This window comes from Hippopotamus amphibius, chromosome 5 (genome assembly GCF_030028045.1).
Source record: "Hippopotamus amphibius kiboko isolate mHipAmp2 chromosome 5, mHipAmp2.hap2, whole genome shotgun sequence".
NCBI lineage: Eukaryota > Metazoa > Chordata > Mammalia > Artiodactyla > Hippopotamidae > Hippopotamus > Hippopotamus amphibius.
The window spans coordinates 156542350-156566496 of NC_080190.1; the positions used below are offsets into that span (position 1 = coordinate 156542350).

The window sequence follows — 24147 nt, forward strand, 5'->3', positions numbered from 1 at the left end:
ATATCTAGTAGGAAGTAGAGATGGATTTCAAACTGAGATCTTCTTAATTGTGTGATCAGAAATTTTTTCATGCCACAATTGTAATTGTAGTGTGATTCTGGTAACATTTTACCTAGTTATCTGATATGTAAAGGATCAAAGCCATTCTTTGAATGAAAGTAATAGAAGAGTTAGGAAATCAGCACTCAGTGGGAGACTTTGAAAGTTTGTGACCAATAGCATAACATGAAAGGAAATATGACAATTTAGAATATATCTCAAACCCAGATACTTCGCACCAATCAAGAGATACTTGAAGCTCTGTCTCTGTTTGACACTTGCTAAATCTTATTTTCTAAAAGTTGAGAATCCCAGGGTCCTTATTAGGGGATGTTTGAACTGGTCTGCCTCCAGTTTTCCAGGCCTGCAAAGCATTTCTTGTACCTTCTGTGATGAAGCAGCCATGAATGTAAGCGTAAGCTTCAGAATTTTTGAAAAGAGCAAATTCATTACTGCATTTCTAATGAGCCAACCCTTGAAAATTGAAGGCACCAGTTTCTTTCTTCCCTATCCTATTTGGTCTGCTTCAGATATATACAGGGCAAGTAGACATCATCTTAACATTGGTTCAATTCAACAGTGGAAAACCAACAATGTGGCATTTTAGAGGCAAAGTTGTTATTATTGTTCCACATAAGATCTGGGCATTAAAAAAGTCTCCAAGTCCTGTCTCAAAGGCTCTTCTCAATGTAACAAAGATTCTAATCTAATAAAGAACTTTAGGGAGCTTTTGGAAATACTCATTTAAAAGGTTCCATTTTTTAGGACAGATTTACTGCACCCTATTGTTGGGAAAAAAAGTTGCTTTGTCCTTCTAAACATTTGCAGTTTGACAAAATGATTTTTAAATTAAGGACACACACAAGATAACAAATTTCTTTCTTTCTCTGTTTCTTCTTCAATTCTTGCTTTTATTCTCATTACAAAGAAAATTGAAAATCACATGGACTTACTGAAAAAAAATAAGAAAAGGAAATATGTAAGAATACATCTAAGGAAATTTTATATATAGCATATAACAAATTCAGTTGTTTTCAGTAAAAAGGAGATTCCTGGTTTCATGGATTAATCTCTGCTTCATGCCAGTTTTTCTAGGAATAAATTCACTGGTAATAGTAATAACAGTGATGATCACAATTTCTATTTATGAAGTGTCTACTGGGTTTCAGACATTGTTCCAATACATGTATCATTTACCTTAATCATAACATCTATCCAGTAATGTAAGCATTGCCATTCCATTGTCCATATGAAGAAACGTGAGGCTCAAAAAGATTAAGTAGCTTGCCAAGATCACTTATTTAAAAAACAAAACAAAAATAAATGACAGATAAGGACTTCCCTGGTGGTCCAGTGGGTAAGACTCTGTGCTTCCGCCTTAGGGGCCCAGGTTGGATCCCTGGTTGGGGAACTAAGATCCCACGTGCTATGGGGCGTGCCAAAAAAAAAAAAAGGTTAAAAAAAAAATGAGAGGATGTAAACCCAGCTCTTTATAACTAACATCTCATGCTCCTAAGTCTCATGTATACTTCCTAATATGACTGTAAAGAACTGCACTAGATATCATTGAGAATATACGTGTGTCTATAAAAAAATAATATAAATATAGTTTATGTAATAATTTATTACATATATTTCCTTACTCTCAAATATCATGTAATGAATATGCCAAAATAAGTGACTAATAACAGCGTATATCTAGAAAGAATGGAATGCATGATATATCCTCCCAAGTATTATGATGGCTCACAGAAGAGTAAACTCAGTATAGGCTGAAGAAACCAAGATGAATTCATGAAAAAAGTAAGCTTTTGAACTGGTTTCTGTTGGATGTATATGCCTTGAATAGGAACAAAAGGAAAGTAGTTTGTTTGTGATGGGGGCACGAAGCAGAGACAGGATAGATTGTGTCATGATTTCACGACACAGTCATGAAATCAGGAGTAAGAATGATGCAGAAAAGAGGAGGATGGTGAGTAAAGAGATAACCCTGACACTCTATTTGTGCAGTAATAATAATAGCTGTCATTAAATGAGTGTCAGATGATGTGCGAATTGTCGCATATTCAGTATAACATTTAAGTATTAAATAAGCATTATTTGCCTCTATTTACTATGAGAAAATGGGGCACAGAGGTAAAAGTAACTTGTTCAAGGTGATAGGTCATAGGTGATAAAGCCAGTATAAAGCTGAAGTCTTGACTTACGAACTTGGATTCTTAACCACTCTGTATTATTTTCTGTCAGGATATATGGTCTGGGATGTTGTGATATTTACTCAGAGATGAAGCGTTATTTCTAAGATTGAGTTTTAAATGAGTATGGTATAGAGCAGAAGAGAGAAAAGATACCCTTTGTTTCTTCTATTTAGCAAACATTAATGAGTGCCTAAGTACAAGGCAGGGCAGTAGGCTAAAGTCCAAGAGAATTGAGGTAGGGTCTATGACCTCCAACGAGGTTCTAATCTCTTGTGGTAGGTGAGCCCTATAGACTAACAACTAGCATGCAAAGTATTACATGATATATATCTCTGAGGAGGCAAAAATAGACAAAAAGAAAAATAGACGAGATCTTTTCCAGGTAATGGAAGCAAATCAGAGACTTCAGGAGGTGGTGGAATCACATATGCGTAGAATCCTTACGGGACAGAGAGAGTCGGCAATCAGGCATCTATTACACAGAGGTAAACCAGTGTGAACTCAGAAATGTGGAACAAGATTGATCATACACAGTCTGGTTTTGACTAGTGCACAAATATGTAGAGGGTTGTAATGGGAACGAAGATGGGAAAGTTGATGAGATATTGTGGAGAGTCTTGATGTCAACATAATAGCTCAGACTTTTCTTTGTAAACAATGGGGAGTCATTGAGGACTAATGAACTGGGAATATAAACTCTACAAATGAAGACTTTTCTGTCTTTACAATCCTTGCCTGGCATATATTTTCTTTTAATAAATATTTGATGAAAGAATCAATGAACTGCCGGGACTTCCTAGGTGGTGCAGTGGTTAAGAATCTGCCTGCCAATGCAGGGGACATGGGTTTGATCCCTGCCCCAGGAAGATCCCACATATCGCGAAGCAACTAAGCCCGTGCACCACAACTATTGAGCCTGTGCACTGCAACTACTGAAGCCTGCGTGCCTAGAGCCCGTGCTCCACAACAAGAGAAGCCACAATGAGGAGCCCATGCACCACAATGAAGAGTAGCCCCTGCTCTCTGCAACTAGAGAAAGCCCGTGTGCAACAACAACAACAAAACCCAATGCAGCCAATAAATAAATAAATAAATAAATAGAATCAATGAACTGCCATCACATAGTCAAGGCTATGTTTTAAGAAGACAGCAATGTATAAAATGAGATATAAAAGGGAAAGACTAGAGAAAAGGAAACCAGTTAGGAGGCTGTTGTGTTCAATCAGGAAAGAAAATGTGGGAATTTCAACTAGGCTTCTGGCAGTGGGAATAGAATTCAAAGGAAAGACATGAGCATCACCATTAATGAAGCATGGTCAACACATGTTGACTTATAGGATAAATGGAGAAAACTGAAAAAAGAGTTAGACACGGAACTCAAACTTTGAACCTAATGAGAAAGTGAGACACTTAACAGAAATAGTCGATTCTGGAGTTGGAATTGATTTGTTCATTTATTCAAAGAATAATTTTGAGGGACTATTTTGTGCCAGGAACTTTTCTAAGACATTTGATGTACATTAGATACAAAACAGATAATTAATTAACTACTTAATTAATTGGCTGCATTGGGTCTTTGCTGCTGCACTCAGGTTTTCTCTAATTGTGGTGAGTGGGGACTACTCTTTTTTGTGGTGCGTGGGTTTCTCATTGCGGTGGCTTCTCTTGTTGGGGAACATGGGCCCTAGGCACGCAGGCTTCAGTGTGGCACTTGGGCTCAGTAGTTGTGGCTTGCGGGCTCTAGAGCACAGGCTCCGTAGTTGAGGCACATGGGCTTAGCTGCTCTGTGGCACGTGGGATCTTCCCAGACCAGGGATCAAACCCATGTCCCCTGCATTGGCAGGTGGATTCTTAACCACTGCGCCACCAGGGAAGTCCCAATAATTGAATTATTTAGTATATTAAGTGTTACGAAAAAAAAATAGCATGATAATGGGATTTGGGGTGCAGTGGCAGGGAATAGTCATTTTAATCAAGGTAATAAGGGTAGGCATTAGATTAAGGGGATATAAGAGGAAAGAACTGGGGAGGTAAAAGAGCTAGATGTCTGAGATCTGGGAAAAAGAGACACTGGAAGTCATTTGCATTAAGGTGACAATAGATGGAGTGTGAGAAGATAAGAAAAAAGAACATCTGTCTCTTCTATCTGAAAACTGAGGGTAGCACTTTGGGGAACATCTACATTTATCAGCTGGAAAATGCCAGCATAATTATGAAGGAACAAAGGGAAAAGCTTTATACTCATTTAGAGATGAACATACTATACTATTTCATCTGATTTAAAACATCTCCCTGCCCAGAAATTAAGTCCAGGTATTTACAGCTCTGTTCAAAATAATCCAGTTTCTTCTTAAGCCTAGGAGGAAGAACTAGTTGTTTTACATGAACCTTTCAATTTTCATATGATAGAAAAAGCCAGAGGATGAAATATCAGTTGTCAAAATAATTTGGGGATGAATTTTTCGATTTTGCTCTATTATTTCTTACACCTACCAGTACACCAATCATGGAACTTGGCACATAGAAGATTCTCAGTGCATGTCAGTTGAAGTAATAAAATTAAGCTAATCTATGCCTGATTTAGTGGGGGAAGTGATGATGATAAGGTTATGTAACTACCATTTAGCAGAACAGACTTGAGTCATGTCATACCAGCTTTGACTTAGGGACTCAATCCAGTGTGGACAACATCTGCTGATTCCAGGACTGGAATGACCTTCCCACACAGGGTAGAGTCCCCAGAAGGTCATGGGGTTCAGTTCCCTTCCTCTAGGCATTCGAAATCTAAAACATCAAAGCTAGTGATTATCTATTCTCTTTCATTAGAGTAAATGATAAAACTTCTTAGACACTTAAGACAACATTTTATATTGAATCAAGCCTCTCTTGAGGAAATTGAAGTTTATTTTCAACTACTCTTATTGTATGTTTGAGTATGTAAGAGATTCTAATATTTACATACTTTTTGACTGCAAACTTAGTCTGTTCTCCAAAGAAATTATCCTCTGCTTCTAGATGGCAGTTAATGAAATGCTGCACTTTCAAGACAGATTCATTTACAATAGACTTAAACTTAATTTTTAAAATTTGATTTTCAAGAATTCTATAAGTATATACTTCAGATTTGGCTTCTTAGAAAATTTCCCTCTTCTTTTGCAGGTGAGACAAGCAATAGAATCTGGGTTCTATATAGAATGAAGAGGGAAAAAAAAACTGCTCTTGATTTATTTTTTACTGAGATCTAAAAGATTTCACCAAATGTTTTCTCTGTTCAGATAAGGAAGCCAAAGGCTATGATAGCAGCTTGTCTGGATTAGAAGGTTGATTGTTTGCACTCTTGTTTAGTTTCGTTCCTTAATGTGGACCAGGATGTCAGGGATCTTCTGTGAAGGCAGCTGAGGAGAGCAGAGACACAGGGTGGGGCCTGGGGAAGACTGACTGTGAGGTATGTGTTCCGGCAGTGGGGGGAGGGGGAGGGAAACAGAGATCAAAGAATCATCCAGAGCTCTTCAGCCTTCAACAGCAGAAAAGCCTTTGGCAACTCTTTGATGTCCAATTTGCCCTCTGCCCTCAATCAGAAGTGTGTCTAGGGACCTGAGTGAGAATGGATTTGGGCAGGGCCATTTTATAGGTCTGTGAGGCAGATAGCATCTTTCCAGTACCTTCTAAAAGAGATGTGCAGAAAAAACTGCTATGATTCCTGACCTACAGGAGCTTACACTCTAGTTCAGTGGACAAAACCTTGAGGGTCTTGACCAATCAACTTTGCCAATTTCCTCCACAAACAATAGAAACATTTGATTGTGTCATGTTTGTGATTTTTATCCTTAACACGATAGTTTATTAATCTGTAATTCTCAGGAATAAAAAAGCACCTGAAATCAATGTCATCATTTTGTCTGGTAGGGCATCCATCCTCAGTCATGTTCCTTTACTGACCCATTTTTACTTCCCTGTGATCCATGTCTGGTGTTTTGTATTTTGTATTCAAAGTGGGTGTGAGTTTTATATAATGTTATGGTCATATATATATATATATATATATATATAATTTTTTTAGCTAACAAAATAATTATCTTAACTGCCCTCTGGACAACATGGGCTTTGGTAACCTTAAATTCAGAGTTCTTGAAAGGATGATTATAAGTAAATATCACCAACAATATAGAATTGATAAATTCAAAATGACAGCTTGGGTAGCTGCTGATTAAAAAGCAAACAATCAATGCTCTGTTTTCTGAAGTGAAACTGTACTACTGAAGATGTGTAGATATGCAAATTAAATAACTAATATATACTTTCCTTTAAATCAATGTCTTTCCGTGAAGTTAATTTCACATTGAGCTTACATTTAACACACAGATGGCCCTACAAAGAGGTTAAAAATAAACTCCCTCCCTCACTCTACCCAGGTCTGCCAGCCTGTGTTTCTTTCTTCTGGCTTCCTAGGTTTGTACCTAGTGATTCTTTCACCTACTAGGACTGGAAATTCTCTCTTTTCATCCTGACTAGTCAGTAGGGAAAGCAGAGAAGAGCTGCAGGGAACAATCATCCAATACTACTGTAGCTTTAGAAGGTTACAGAAATTACCTAATGTAACCTGCTTGGAATGGCATGGTTGTTCAACTAGGACCATTTAGCAAGGTAAATACAGGTCTTCAAGAAAATACTATCGTTTGTCTTCAAATAAAGGACAAAATGGAGCTATAGACTTCACAATTAAGTTATATTAAGTATCAGGACAACGAGCAACATTTTGCAACCCACCCTCTTCCAGAAAATGTTCCCACCATTTCCTTAGTCTTTTCCTGGATCTGTGAGGGCAAGAAGCTTAATATAAGGGAACGGTCATGTAAAAACACTGGTTAACTTTATCTTAGTGTATTGTGTCTCTACACTAGAAAATTCCATCTATATAATTAAAGCAACTTCAATTTTGAGAGATAATTCAGGCTAATTGTTGAAATATGCTTTGAAAACAGTGAAAGAAATTTGATGATTCTAGTATTCTACCGGTTTTCAGTCTTCAAAGGAAAATGGTGTGTGTGTGAGGCCAGGAGGATCCACAGAGCAGAGCACTGTTGACTTGCCTCCTTAGCGCAGTAGGCAGCGCGTCAGTCTCATAATCTGAAGGTCCTGAGTTCAAACCTCAGAGGGGGCAGTCCTTTTTTGCCTCCGTTTTCTTCCTGAGAGAATTTTCAGAATAATTTTCTTTTAGTGATTGTACATTCTTCGCAGTAACTTTACTTTCTTTGACTAATATTAATTAATAACATTTAAAATGAAAATGAAGAGGCAGCCAGTATCAAAGAATAAGCCAATTGAAAGTGAAAATTATAATATTACTAGATTTCAAAATTCAAATATTTCATCAAAGACATTGTTTCAGATAGGAAGTGCTCCAAGGATTGAGATTATAAAATATGAACTGGACATAAGACTAAATACCTTGTATCGGAGAAACTGGTTGTGAACCAAGATAAACATATATGTATATATATTTTTTTAAATGTGTAAGAAAAGCCTGTGGAGGGAGTGCACTCCTTTTGACACCAGGAAGGGTGCTAGTGGTTAAGAAATGTGTGTGGGTATTTTAACAGGGTGCTTTGAACCTTAGGGAACATATACTGACAAAAAAAAGTCTGTGTATATGTGTGTTCATGGGTGTTTGAGGGAGTGGAAGAGCAGGCAGGGACCTGTTAGAGTTCAATGTGCATTCAATTTCAAACACAGAAACTGGGCCAAGAGGCCAATATGCTTAGATATACATTAGGATTAGTATAAGCAATCACTCTCAGGCTTTTAAGAAATGGAGCCGTCTTTAAAAACGAACGTTGGGCAATCTGTAAAAATAATCAAAGAAATGTGGAAAGGCTTCCTTTTTATCCCAACGCTTTCAACCAATCACCAAGCATCCTTTTTGCCCCAATTACTCTGGTTTGAAGAGAAGCAGAATGGGTTGAAGAGAAATGGAGTGTTCTGGAAAAAATGTGAATGGAGTCTGAGGATTCAGAGGTGAAATGAATTAATCATATTTTTTTTTTCTTTAAAAAAAGTGATTAAGATAGAGGTCCATCTCAATACTGGTCATAGCGTGGGATGTATTTAAAGAGCCCTCATATGACAGTGAATTTACAAAATAAAAGAAAATTGAGTGTTTAAACATTTCATATCATGGAAGATCCAGGCACCAAGACAGTAATATTGAAAACATTGGAACAGAAAAAACAACCATAGTAGAGGACTCTAAAATTGCCCCTTGTATTTCCTGGGAAAAATAGCGTGTGGGGCCTGACTTCGAGAGCCAACAGAGAACAGATGCATCAAAGTCTGGGTTACATTACACTAATCTCTTAGGGGTCTTTTATCTAATCTCTTTCTGGCTATTGCTAAGTGCCAGGGATATGATTGCCACTATATAAATATCAGAGATTATCTAAACTTCTCAGGAGAAATTCATCTAATAGACATCAAAACCAGTCTAGGCATTGTGTGTCCATAGTCTTTCTTCGGCAGAAACAGACAAAAGCAAATCAAATCTCTCCTGCACAAAGGACCTGCCATTCACCAACTTCTAAATATTTTCATACTACTTTTACTTCTTGCATCTATAATAGCATTTTTGAATGTTAGATTCTCTAAAAGCAAAGAGCAGCAGTTATGAACTCCTTGGTTACGTAGTCATACAAATTAACCCTAATCTACAGACATAGTCACGAGACCAAAAAAAAAAAAAAAAGAAGTCAAGATATGAAGCTGAGAAGTGAGACTGCAGTAAAAATCACAGTGACCTGCCTTCCAAAATGCTCTGTCTTGAGGCAGTAGGCTAGCAATGTGCTTAAGCACATCATAGGCTCTGGAGTTCAACACACATGGGTCTGAAGACAATCTCTGCCATGTGATAGTGGTAAGATCCATCCCAAGGTATTAATAACTGAGTCTCTAAGTTTCCTTAATATATAAAATACAGAAAATACAAATCTCGCAGAGCTGCTGTGAAAACTGGAGAAGGCCACTTATATAAAATGCTTGGCACCGTCCCTGACACCCAGTAAACACTCAATAAAGAGCATATGTTTTGTTCTCATTACTTATGAGCAGTAAAACAAATAAAAGTGAGAAAAAGTGCAGAAAATGGGCCTTTGTCGAAGAAAGGAACACTGTCTGCACCTCCAAGGAAAATCTAGGGGGCAAAAGTGCTGAATCAGACATATTACAGGAATGAAGGGGCAAGTTTATTTTTAGACCTTTTCTTTACCACTCTTGAGTCCCAGCTCCCCATTCTTCCTTTGTAAGACATCCATAGATGGAGACATACAAATCTGCTTTGATATGAGTCTCTCATGATAAAAGATACTGATTCTCTCCTGATAAAAGGTGCCCTCCTCTCTTCATCTTTCTACCTTAATGTCTAACAAAGTGCATGAAAAATAGAAGTCACTCGTATTTGATCAGCTTCATTCAGACAGACACTACAATACATTTAGCGCTACTTCTTGTCCAATAATCATTAGGCATTTGGCTTTTTGAAGTGTGTATGTGTATTTAATTATCTTTTTTCCCCTTTAACTCAGTATAGATTGAATTAATACACGAGATTCCTAATAGGCTGTGTGATAGACCATTGTGATTTTAATTTTCTAGTTATACATTGTAGGACCAAAAGTTAGATTGACTTTTGTTGAATATCTCAAAGTGTTAACTGAGAAATTAAATTGCTTATGGTTTGACCATGAAATTTGCTTATATATGCATTGTGATTGCTCTTCCACTAACCTCTTCCACTAACCTAGCATGTTAGCACCTTGCCCAGTGTGTGCACTTGTCTTTCTTTCCCCACACAGTTGCAAAATGGCAGAAGGTAGGATTATTTTATACATTTGTTCAGTACCGACTCAAAGATCCTTATTGAATTGCAAAACCTTAGCTTCCTGCCTGAGTCCTTCACACGTCCTTGCTCTGTCCCTTTCTTACCAGCATTTCTATTGAGTAAGGAGAGGCTCAACTTGATTGACATTTCTCCTCCGATGGTTTTCTACTACAGAGAAAAAGAAGCATCAAAAGGAAAGCATATTTATGTGCAGGACCCCAAATTGGCCCAAATTAACCCCCTCGTTTTCTGGATGCTTGCCTGTTGTACTCAGGAAATAATAAACCAAATTCCTGTTTGAAAAGAGTATCATTATATACTTGTCAGTATTTCCCGGTCTAGAAGTGGGGTGCTAGATCAAATGATATGCACACTTGTTTAAAAGAATATAGCCAGATTTATTTTCCAAAATTTACAAAAATTTTTAGACTCATCCCTGCTCTTGAGAGTGTGTGAGTGTTGCTTTTCCAAGCAGTCTCATGGGCATTGCATGTTGACTCAATCTTAGATTTTTATCAATCTGAAGGGCCAAATGTTTTATTTTATTGTTGCTTTTATATTCATTTTCCTGAATATCAATTTTTCTTGATACATTGTTCATACTAATCTGAAGAACTCCTTATATCTTAAGAGTACTCATCACTTTTTTGTGTATATGCAGTAAATGTTTTTCCCAGTCTGTCATTGTTCTTTTAACTTAAGTTGCCTTTTTCCATTCAAAGTTTCTTTGTTTCATTGTTTTATAACTTCATTTGGTATTTTATTTTTTCCATTATATCATTTTGTTTCCATCTTTCTTACTAAGCTTCCCTTTACCCCTAAGGATATATACACTCATAACAATTTTTTTCTCTTAATACTTTTATTTTTATGGTGGGAACTTTTGTCTTAAATTTATATTTGTCTATAGGCATGCAATTGAGGTTACATTTGTTTTCTTCTAATAAATAATGATTACTTCAATACCAATTGCTGGTAAATTCATAATTTCCCCACTGAGTTGTAGACTAGTTGTTTCATTTATTGAGTTCTCCTACACGTGGGAATTTTTTTCTGGGTTTTGAATTCAGTTTCTCGATTTAGGTATCTATGTCTAAGCAAGCATTTTATTTTTTTGAATATAGTAGCTTAGGATTAAGTTTCAATAAACAATAAATCCTTTCACCATATTACCATTATTGTGTTTTAAGACAAGCAATTCTTGTATATTCTTCTTCCACATGAACTTCAGAATCAGTTTATCAAATTCTAAAAATAATTGCAGATTTTTTTTTTTTTAAGAAGCTGGGAACAATATGTGTCTATAAGCAGGAAAACAGTTGAATAATTCAGTGCTTCCAAATTATGGGTTAACGTTAGATCATCCAAATTATGGAATACTATGTAGCTATCAAAGAGAATGAGGTCGACCAAGTGTATACAGAAGTTAACACATATATGGGCAGGAAAGGTGTCAAGTATGATACATATAGGAAATTATAAGAAATATTTAATGCAATTCCATATTGGTAAGAAAAACAAATCAATAACCCCTCCCTCTACATATGCATATGTATTTGAATAAGCAAATTAAATATATGGAGTGATAGAATATTCTTGGTAATGGCTTTCAAGGATGTGGGCTTACTTCTGTGTGGACTAATAATTTTATTTTAGAAACTTTAGATTTCCTCATTCATGTATTACTTATATAATTAAAAAATTCAAATGTCTGAAATTAGAAGAAAAGCAGTATTCTTGCTATATGCAAGAAAGCAAACAACAACAAGAAAAAAGAGTGAAATCTCCATTGACCCTTTTATATTGTTATACATTGCAGAATCTGTTAGGTAGCAAGCCTCTCATCATGAGGTAATTTATCCAGTTGTCTCCTGTAGCATGCAATCCACACTGTTTTCCTCTCAATTTATGTACAAGTCTCAAATAGCGTATAAATCCAGATCCAAGTATCTTTAGATATCTTATAGACCAAATTATCCAATGTATAGATGAAGTATATAAAATGTTAAATAATACTTTGGCCAAGTGTAACATGTAATGTGTCCAGACAGAAATCAACTTTATAAATGAAACTTCAGGGCCTCCCTGGTGGCACAATGGTTAAGAATCCCCCTGCCAATGCAGGGGACATGGGTTCGAACTCTGGTCCAGGAAGATCCCACATGCTGCAGAGCTACTAAGCCTGTGCTCCACAACTGTAGAGCCTGTGCTCTAGAGCCCACGAACCACATCTACTGAAGCCCACGCGCTAGAGCCCATGCTCTGCAACAAGAAAAGCAACTGCAATGAAAAGCCCGCGCACGGCAACGAAGAGTAGCCCCTGCTCACCACAACTAGAGAAAGCCTGAGTGCAGCAATGAAGACCTAACACAGCCAATTAATTAATTAATTAAAAATAAAATAAAATCTTTAAATAAGTAAATAAATAAATAAAACTTCAGGTGGTGTAACTTGACCGGTTCTGCTCACTTCTTGATATGACAAGTTACTAGATTCACTATTTCAACATTTAAAATACTTGTGGAGTTCTTTTACTTAAGATCTTATAATGACCACAAAGAACCCTTTATGGATGACTGAACTCCACACAGAGATAAAGAAAACCACATACGGTCAAAGTTGCTGTCAAGTAACCAATAAGCTAAATGAAGCCCACAAGCGGCTTTGTTCCCGTGAAGGAAATTTTTATCAAATTTAAATAATTGACAATGTATTTGGAAATCATGGTATTTTTCTTATTACTCTTGAAAAATCAGAATATCTAAGGAAGCTGGATTTACATTTTTGCACAGTAGCTAATGGTCTTGTGGGAGGATTATTTGGAAATCTCAAACTTTATCTGCTAAGGAAATCTAGCAATTAAACTTACCACTTCCTCCTTCGTTGTTAACAGCTGGAAAATCAGTTATATCCTGTGATTGGATTCACCATAAATAAGTGGCCTTTGGTCATTATAAACAACAGGCTCCAATTCTATAAAAAATATAAACCTGACTCCAAGCTAAGAAATTGAAAGTTATTAGTGACGTAAACGCTAAAGTCCCCCTTGTTGCCTAACATAATCCTCTCAGAAGTTTCTGTTCTTGGATGCAAACCAGGGGTCATATGCTAATTTATCAAGAAGAAGGCCATATCAGCAAGACCTGACCTCGGAGACCACACAAGAGTGGGACTCAGACTGTACTGAAATGGGTAGTATGCCTATTATAGCAAGTGTCCCCTCAGCTAAAAGTAACATAGTGCATTTTGCTTAAGAGCTAGCGGAATGTATACTTTTACACTGGGCAAACATACCTGGAACACACATGTGGAGAGCTAGGGAAGCATGTAGGAAAGGGGAGCTCCAATTTATACAAACTCCTGCAATAGAGAGCTCACTCCCTCTCAGGGCAGCCCTTTCCTTCCCTAACTGGTTTTGACTGGGACACCGGAACTTGAAATACTGGCCCTGCCCGCCGCTTCTCAGTTTCTTAGCTCCTTCCCCTGGCGTCACTTAGGAGGCATCTGCTCAAGGTTCCTTTGGGGGTGACGGGGGGCACTGTGTCCCAGCTCAGCCCTCACTCCAGCCCAACTCAGGAAACGCTCGTTCATTCATTCATTCATTCGTGGTCACTCGGAGTAGCCTAGAGGTTAAAAGCCTGGGTCCTGGAAACTGACAACCCTACGATTCAATCCTGGCTGTGTAATTTTATAGAAGCTATTAAGCATCTATGAGCTTCCCCTTGCTCACCTGCAAAGATATCATGAAGCCACTGATCTCCAGGATTAAGTGCGATAATCACCATAAAGAACTTAGCACAGGGCCCAGCACTTAGTGCTTCTCTAAAGGGGTGGGAATAGTCAAGTGCTGAGACCAAGACTTAATTCCTATACAGTTGGAAAAGAGGTCTATGTAGTTCAATGGGAGATCCATGTAGATATGCACTGATAAGGTTTTTAATCATCAAATAACTTCAAGGATATTAAATTATGCTAAATTAAATATACTTCTTTCCTCAAAACTGCTCTAAGTATTTAATAGCTAATGTGCACGGTTACTTTTTAAGAAGGTAGGTAGTCAGCAGCATCTCCTCAATTTTCTTTTCAAGAAATAATTTTACAAAGCAGCATTTTGAAGAACTTTTGTTCCCAGGAACAACAGTTTGGGAAATGATCATCTCTTAGATACGACATTTCAGTCTTCTATATTTTGATGAAAAAAAACGTCCAGGCCAGGGCTGGAGTTTTAATTTCCTAAAACTCTTCTATAATTTGTTTTGGGTAATTTAGCATTTTAAATAATAATCACAATAATAGTAATAACAAAAATAATATGAGACCAAAATATTAAGTAGTGCTTATTATTTTTCTAGACTTAGTGCCAAGTGCTTTATCTACATATTAACACTTTTAGATTTTTACCAATATTTTATCGGCCTAAAAAAAATCTATACTGCAGGATGTCAAAGATGGAAGTCCATCTAGTTCAACATGCCTATTTTTGTGACGCTTATGATGCTCTCAGATCGTAGAGTTAGGACTAAGGTGCATGCCTGTCAGCCCCGGCACTGTTGTCCTTTTAAGTCCCCAGTCTCTGATTCTGTGATACCACCTTTTTCCCAGAGATCTAAATATTTAAAATAACTGGGAGAGGTCACTTTGCTCAACCACAGTTTTCTACCATTATGAGGTCTTTTAAAATTCCACACTATAATTTATTATCTTTCCAACTTTAACGATTTCAAAATAAGTCCTACAAATTCAAACAGAATTCAGCTGTTCAAAATTTTCCCCTACTGAAAATGTCCCCCAAAGAATTTTATTTAAGACTGTGACCTTACAAATGTTGCATTTTTCCTCTCTAAAATCAAAAGGGAAATGTTGAGCAAAGGGGCTTTACAAATATTTTTTGTTTCCTTCTAGGGCTCCTTTGAACTCTTGACTCCAGGCCCTTTCAGAAAGAAACATAATGGTGGAGATTAAAGTTCTCTAATGGGACCAAGAGGTAGAACAAGGTTTCTTACCTTTCCAGCTCTGTTCTGGAGGGACCACCAAGGTGAGATGTGATTTTAATCTCTGGGCCCACTGTGATCTTGGCCTTTCTGCGTAAACTGTCAACAAGGGTGCTAACGACTGCCAACTGTTATGGGAAAAAACAGGAGTCCATGCAGAACTGAGCTGGGATAACTGCTTCATTTCACTGAAAGCATTAAATCACTTTCCGCTGCCAGCAGCTTTCATCTACTCTCAACGTAAGCCAGGTTGAACCAGTGACCCACAAGGCAAAATTACCAAGCATCACATTACCAAGCCAGGCAGTGTGGGATCACATGGACTGGTTTACATCTCTTAGGCTGTGCCCCGCTAATGACACCTCTCACATTGGACTGGATTTTTCCTCCGGCCTGTGGGCTTAGTATCAACTTTCACTGTTCTGTCCTTCTTCAGGGTATGATCTGCCACTAGAAACTAAAATGGTTCATCAGATAGTCCACACTGTATTATATGAATTTAGAATCTATTATCTTTTTTCCACCCTTCGTCTTATACTAAGTTGCTTATGTGAGAAAGAGAGGGAGAGACATAGATTTCGAGGAGATGTTTAAAAGCCTCTTAGTTTGAATATCAGCTAAAATTCTCTGAGAACTTACTTTGAAGTGTCTATACTCATTAAGTGTCACTAGTATCACCAGGACAGTTAATATTTTGTATCCAGTGAATTCCATATTATATCATTTGAATGAGTACAACATAAACTAGAGGTTTCCTCATATAACCTAAATTATTTAGGAACAATTTTCCAGTGACTTCTATTCGAATACACATGACCCTTGGCAGTGCTACGGGTAGATGTTTAGCAACCAACTATGTGGGGGATTAAATGCACTGATTTGTAGCATTTGCTTGTTTCTGTGGTTTAAATAGTCCCACAGTGGCCAATTTCAGGCTATCAATACTACATCACTAAAGTCAGAATTGGGAAAAGATGTGCAGTAGAGAAACTGTGTAGTATCCCCACCCTACAGATATCAATACAATGGACACACAATCTCAAGAGCCTTGGTAGCAGTAAAATGTAGTGAAATAATTAGGATTTGGAAATGTAGTAAAATAATAAGTGTAGTGAAGCATAGATATATGGTATTAACAATGGTTATATTATTAATGGTATTGGTATTATTAGTATAATTTATTGATTTTATGGTTCTTACCATTAATATTATTATTATTAAAAATAAAATGGGTCACAAAGGTAAGAAAGAATTTACTTTTATTTTTAATATAATTTATTTGATTGTACGTTTATAAAATTTAATTCTTAATAATGACTATGTTAGACCACCAACTTAAAAATTTTCTGAAAATTTAAGAGTTGGCTTTTGCAAATTGGTGTGAGATGGAGAAATGGATGTGGAAAGGGCATTGGGTTGGAAGATAGTTGACCCAGGAAGTGAATAGCAGTTAAGGGCGAAGGTTCAGGAGCCAGACTGCCTGAGTCAAAGCCTAGCTTCTCTGGTGACCTTGCACAAGTTGCTTAACCTCTCTGAATTTCAGTTTCCTTTAAGGTAAAAAGGATGTTATACAAGAACATAACCTACAAAAATATTGGGACTTTAAATAAAATAGTCTTTGCACAGTGAGTTTGTACAGTAAGCAAACAAGACTATTATTACCAAATTTCATCTAGGCCAATAAATGCTGTGTAATTATGGACATTTCTTCATGTGTCAAACAAGGGGTTAAATACAAAATGATGTATAAGGTTCCTCTCAGTTTTCAAATGCACAATGATTAAGACCTAGAGCTTTTAAGTCAGATGGCCTAAATTTAGATGCTATGTCTCCCCATACAAGTTGTGACTCTTTGGACAAATTAATTCATTTCTCTTATCCTTGCCTTCTTCATCTGGAAGTCAGAAAGTAACACAAGAATTTGTTACACAGAAATTTTAAGGTTAAAACAAGGTTTTAACCAGTGTTTGGCACACAGTATGTAATCTATAAGGTTAAGCTTTCTTATTAATGTTATTAGTATTTTTATAGTATGTAAAATATTAATAGTAGTAGTATTTTTAGCATATCCTGTAGCATTAATATAATGTATATTATTAATGTACTATATATTTTATATATTGTAATGGTATTGGTATTACTATTATTTAGTAATATTGTTTAATATCATTAACATTAACATTAAAAAATTGGAGCTCAAAGGTACGAAAAATAATTTTTTTTTGTATGTGTGTGCCCTCCCCCAAACCATGTCTTCATCCAAGAGACATGTCCCATGACTTCTCAAAATTAAAATTAATAATAAGATATAGAATGTAATAATAAGATAGGTAATATTGTTGGGCATTTTCTAGGTGTCAACCATTGTAGCAAGTGGTTCACATATAATTTAATGAATCTCTTTGAATCTCAGTTTTATTATTTATGAAATGACTTTAATACCTATCACATAAAGTTGTTGAGAAGATTATAAATATTATAACACATTCCATGGTGTCTGTAACAAAGTAGGCATGTGATAAATGGTAGCTAGTAATAATTTGTAATGATGATAGAATATAGTCTATAGGTTGTGAGAATATATTTATACTTTTTGAAAAGTGCTTACCATATTGCTTCATGCATTATGTATGCTAATTAATGAAAGCTATTATTGTTATATATTAAAAATAGGTGAGAGATACTTACCATTAAGATTTACTCTTATTATCAATTTACCATTGAGAATGATTTGGTAGGTCAGGGTGGAGGTCAGAGAACAACTGAGAATACAGAACTCAAAAGTGTTTTTCGGAAAGAGCTGCTATTGTGTTTTCATCTCTCTCTCCTTGTGGGAGAGGAGGTGGGAGGCAAAAATCTTTACTTAAGGGGGCGGTCCAGCAGGGTTCCAGCTGGAGTGGGTTAGACATTGCACACAATGGGTTATGAGGTGTTACTATTGCAAGAAAGAGATGTTAGACTAGCACTGGCATGAGATGGCAATGCTAATAATTATTCTCTCTAGTCTAATGGAATTGCGTTGGGACAATTGGGGGAATCTGTTGAAAACCGCGGGGTGTGTTTGTCATTTGTTTATTTGCCAATACCATGTCTCTTGCTATCTTAAAGCATGTTTTGCTTCTTCTGGGAGACATCAATGTATACTGTTAACTGTAACTGTGTCCAAAACATTATCAAATTATTAGTGATCTTATGTTTCATGTCTTTGTGTTTATCCATTGCACTTACAATGAATCATTTTAATAATTTCTTTAAATATCATCCCCAAGTCAGTCCATATGGCCTTCTGATCTCATACTCAGTAATAAACATGGAGACATATGGTTAAAAAATAAAGTATTTCAGGATGCTCCAGTCCCTTCTTCTGTTGCCCCTCAAAGGAACAGAGTGAGCTGATCCAAAAGTCCAGATAGGAAATAAAAGTGATCTCATCCTCTCTCTTGGCATCGCCTGCCACCTCCTTGGGGAATAATTACCTAATAAACTCAGGCTTCCCCCTTCAATGGCTCCAGAAAACTCAGGGCTAGCTTTTCAGAACAAATTCAGCATTCATGATGCTCATACCTGAGAACAGAGAAGATTAATTGATGTGGTTCTGTTGAATGGTGTCAAGAAATCTGAAGCATTTTTCTGGACCATCTGAGCCTGAGTTCAAACACAGGGTAGACTTCTCAACCAAGTCAGACATTGTGATTACATTCATAGAAATATAAATGCTAGAGGAAGGTCCGGAAAGATAAATAAATTTACCATATAAGGGATACACCAGCGTGCATATGCAAGTGGGTGGATATTGAAGAATATGAATATGTGTGTGTCTGTGTGTGGGGGTGCAGAACACACACAGCAAATTTCAGCCGTCCTGGTAGTCAAAAATGCCAATTAGGATAATAAGGACATTCCATTCTACTCATCAGATTTGAAAGGTAGAGTAAATAATGCTGATGTCCTTACAATTGTAGTGAAAGGATTGTTCTTAAATAGTGCATATGAGAAAGTCAACTTTTATCATCTTTTAAAATGCTAGTTAGAAATGGGAATCAAACAAGAATCAAATAGGCCTTAAATATATATATATATATTCTTTGATATAGTAATTTATCTTTGACTCTGTGCTTGGAAAATATAAAGATAATTGTGACTGCAAAATTTATAGTATTAAAAAAATGAAAACTACCTAAAAGTCCAACATTAGTTAGCAATAAAAATAATGTTTTTGATGACACTTTTGATATTTAAATTACTCTGGATAAAATAATGAGTGAAAATTATATAGAGAACGTTATGACCTTAGCTACATTAAAACATGAAGAAAATATCCAAGAATGAAGTTATTTCTTGCCAATGGCATTATGAGTCATTTTTCTCTGAGTATTTCTTTAATATCCTCTGTAAACTCTATAGTCAGAAAAATGGAAGTAATTTTTACAAAAGGATACTGAGTGCTCCACTGGAACATCATCATGAAATGTGTGTGGAGAGACACAACAGGGAAAACTAAGGACATAAAGGGATAAAAAATATTGGAGTAAATTGAGTTGATTTTTTCCAGAATTGAGGCAACTCTTAACTCTCATGAATTGCAAAATTATTTTCACTTTCAAATATCCAGAAAGCTCAGTTTGAGGTACCTGGAGTCAAAGTGGGAAAAACACAAATAATAAGAAAAGATGTCATGCTTAAGGAGGGTGGTTTCAAATGGGTTTGGCACAATTGAAAACGTGTCTTTGAAATGTGTTTAGAATTTCAAGACAAGGAAGAACTGTCACCTCATCTTGCTTGTGAATTGCTGCACATCTGGTGCTTCTACCCTGGGATAAGACTAGAGCAGGGAAAGGAAGACATTAAAAAATAATGAACATTGCTTTGCAATCAAATCTCAGATTTCTTTTTCTTTTCCATGCTTACTGTATTTGAAAAAAAAAAAAAAAAGAAACACAAACCATAAATCATGTTTTTCTACTCGTGGGAACTTAGTGTGCATCCTGACATCACAGTACTCTGCCATCCTTGTTCAGCCAGTCTTCCAAGGAGGTAATGTTAAGTTTGGGATGGTATTATGAACACGGTAAAGTTAACTCACTAACCAGCTTCATCTCACTTTCTCTGAAGGTTCCCGCTGCTTATTTGAGGGCTAAAATCAAGAATGGGTACCTTCCTTACAGTTGAAATACCATGATTTAGAGCAGCTAACCTTTGAAAATAAAGAAATAAAGTGAAGGCCCAGAGCAGCAGTTTTATATCCACATGTATTATGGGCTTAGTTAAGGTTTAGTTTTATTTTTAATTCTCATGGTTTTTTGGGGGGTAATAGTCTTTTTTTTTTTTCTTCTTATGGCATAGGCAACACTTAAAATGATTTTCTGTCTAGGCTGGAAATGCCCAGTACCACTCAGGGTAACAGTGTCTGTTGGCACAGGGAAAGGGCACGTCTGGTGGAAGGCAGTCCATGAAGGATGGATTTTTCTTTTTCTTAACTACCTTGTCTTCTTTTTCCCCTCCCTACTAAGAGGTGTGTTTCATACATACAGTGCATCTTTGCTCAACTTTATAGCTACTCATTTCAGAAATAATTGTTTCCTTGGGACTTTCAAGATGAAAGAACATAGCTTATCTTTCTGAAAAAATAAACAATGTGACTTTTCTAATTATCATTTTTCCTTCCCTTCCTTCCACCTTTTATTTCTTTTTTCAATCACCTATTAACAAGCTTCCGTTATATGCCTTACCAAAGAGCTAGATGCTGGAAATGTAAGCGTGAGCAAGATAAGGTCCTAAGCCTTAGAGACTTTACAGTAAATTAAAGGTCCCAGAAAAGTAAAGAGACATTTACCAAAGAGAATGATCATTGCCGTCTTTAGTAGAGGTAAGTACAGTGGCTCTAGAAGCATCCAGTATGGACACAACTCAGACTTGGGGAAGAGAAGTGGTCATACCTGTTATCATTCAAATTGTTGAACTGATGGGACTTGAGTTTGGAGGAGAAAGAGAAATGAGGCATTAAGGATGCCTCCTAACGTTCAGAGAATAAAGAGAGAGAGAGAGGGAGAGAGAGAATGAAATGACATGCCCATGTTATAATTTTAGTTCAGTATAAAGAATAAGTTGGAGAAATATAAGATTGAAAAGTCCAGTTGGGATTCCTTTATACTAATCCAAGCAAAAGATAATTGTGGTCTAAATAATAGAGGTAGTATGAATCATGAATAGGTTTAAAAAGTATTAAAAGACAGAATCATGAGGACTTGGCAGTGTTGTAGGTGTGGGGAAAGGAGAAAAGGCAGTATTGAAGACTACAAAGGTTATGGCTTAAGCAGCTGAAAGATTGATGGATCGAATTTATTGAAATTCAGAGCAGAGATGAAAACACAGTTTGTGGAGGATAAGAATATGAGTTCAGTTTTGGAAATACTGAGCATAAGATTTTGATCAGATGTCTAAGTGGAGATGTGTAATATGAAAGTGAATATACAGGTTTGATGCTCAGGACTAGATCTTGACTATGAAAATATATTTAGAAACCTAGATGTGACTGAAGTGAAAGGAACATCTGAAATCACTCAAGGAGAATGTAGAAATTGAGAACAGGGCATAAGAGAGAATCCTATGAAACACCAAGGAAAAAGTTCATTTCAAGAAGGCATAAGTGTCCAAGAGGCTGTTGGTGACTTTGTCAAAATCAGTTTCAATAGTACAATAGAAGTAGAATCCAGATGGCACGATGCTAAGAACCAAGGAGCCCAATAAGCTGTAGATGTCTTCGTCAGTTGATTCATGCATATTTTTTGGACAGATTTAATTATAACACACTGAATTCTCTAAGTTGTTTTGGAGGAGGTTAGCAAGTGCCGTTTGTACTCGACAGCAAAAATATGATTCTCTTTTCGATTTTTCAATTACATTTTGTTAAAATTACATCATTTTAGTTCTTTTAACATTTCTGATGATACAACCTGGTGAGGGTAACAGACTAGTTAATTAGGAATTTTACTATGCTTCTTAGTGTGGGCATTTGCTAAAGTTCATGTTGTATAAAATCATTTGTTTTGATTGGCCTCTGAATAGGAAAGAAAGGAAAATAAATGGTTATTTCTTTCTATTGGGGATGAGAAAAGTGGTGTTCTCTAACAAGAAATGAAATATTTAATTATCAAGTGCAATGAACAGTGTGGAGTTTACTCTAACAGAATATGTATTCAGTCACGGGAGATTGATTAAAAATTAATAAACAAGACAATACAAACAAGTAGATTCCTGTAAGTCTTGAGGAGTGCAGTGCTTCTCAAAGAAGAAAAAAATATTCTGTGGTTATTTGTCCTTCTTATTCTAGTAATAAATATTAATACAATACAGCTGAAATAAATTACAGTATTTAGTTTTCCAAAGATGGCGTGGGAATACATAGTTAAGTGAAGAGTACGCCCAGCTGTTTCCTCAGGATAGAAATATCCCCAAAGAAATTTTAAAATGCTTCTACTTTTACACAGGAAGATTTTGGAGGCAAGCTCACTTTATGATTACTTTTGAAATTTCATGGATATTGAAATTGTTCCAAATTTGGCTGCAAGATTTCAGAGAGGAACATTTACATTCTCTATTGAATCTAGAGTTTATCATTCTTCGGAATATTGGTTGATGGTCCAGAAAAGGAAGACAGTTCCTTTTTCTTTGCTTACATGGTGGATTTTATCCAAAAATCTCAAGGTACTTTATACAAATTAACTCACAGTTCAGTCCCTTTAAGATTTTGAATGAAGATTAATGAGACTCCTATCCCACATATGGTAACGTGGAGTTTCTGGAAATCTTGGATGAAGTGAATGAGACACGACATAGCTGCCAGCAAGTTTGCAGATAGCCAAAAATAGCAAACACCATTTCTACTTGACTGTTTTAGCCACGAGACCCACACAAAAATTCATAGATATTAAATAATTAAAACTACAGACTAAAACATGGTCTAGAAGGAAGTTTTTGAATCCAAGTCTGCCTGTGTGTGAACTTGAAAAAATCTCCTTGACGGTCTCAGTGGTCTCATTTCCCCATCTGAGGTGAATTGATTTTTAAGATTCCTTCTGCTGTTCTAATTCTCTGTGGGCCTTACTCTGGAAAGGGGGCCTTGCCTGAAAATAAGAATGGTTCAAGATATTTACGGAAACAGTGAGGCAGGACGGTCCTGTGGGTCTCTCCATTCTTCTCCTTAGCAATATTTACTGAATTCTGCCTCTTTGCCGGTAGCCCTCAAAACTAGTTCTTATTCCTTCAATTGCTCCTTCCCTAACTCCTTTCCAACAAAGTCAGTTACACATCAAGTCAGTTACCTTATTCTCTATATCACTGTATGATTAACTTCATTCTTTATCTTTTCTCCAGAAATAAAGAACATAGGTAAATAAAAGCGGAGTGGTTAAGAAGGCAGGTTCTAGAAACATACTAACTAGGAATAAAACAGCTCTGAAATTTATTTGGTGTGTGACTGTGGACATAATAAATATCCTTGCTCCTTCTCTTCTTTCTTTCTTTTTTTCCTCCTTCTCTTTCTTTTTGATAGATACATACCCCCACCCCATTCTATGCCATCCTTTGTATCACAGATTGGAAAGCTCAGAGCTACATTTGCCAGAAGCCATTGCCATCCGTCTTCGCATTTAAATTCTTTTAATGAGAAACATTTGCATGAGATTTTGGAAGCAGAAAAGAGATAGAAATTAATATAACTCCTCCCCCAGGGACAGACAGATGTATGAGCTTTGGTAGGAGACAAATATGAGGTTTTGCCAGTGGGTTTAATGAGTTCCCTAGAGAATTACCATCTTGGTGTCATAGGTAACTGAGATCATTGGCAGTGGTTTCCAGCAATGTCTGTAATACCCTAATTTTTAAAAAGAAAACAGTAGTTTCATTTAAATTTTACTTCATATTTTCAACAGTTTTGTAAGCAGCTAACTCCCTGACTTAAATGCCTTCCAACTTGAGTGGCTTCTGTTTTCTTTCTTTTTTTCAATTTCTTTTTTGGCTGCTTTGGGTCTTCGTTGCTATGCACAGGCTT

At 36.4% G+C, this 24147-nt stretch overlaps 1 non-coding gene across 1 annotated transcript; it reads left to right on the plus strand.

The window, feature by feature from the left end:
• The first annotated feature begins 7325 nt into the window (after window positions 1–7325).
• On the plus strand, window positions 7326–7398 carry TRNAM-CAU (transfer RNA methionine (anticodon CAU)). The gene has a single exon. It is a non-coding gene; the product is annotated as a tRNA-Met (tRNA).
• The last annotated feature ends 16749 nt before the right edge of the window (window positions 7399–24147 follow it).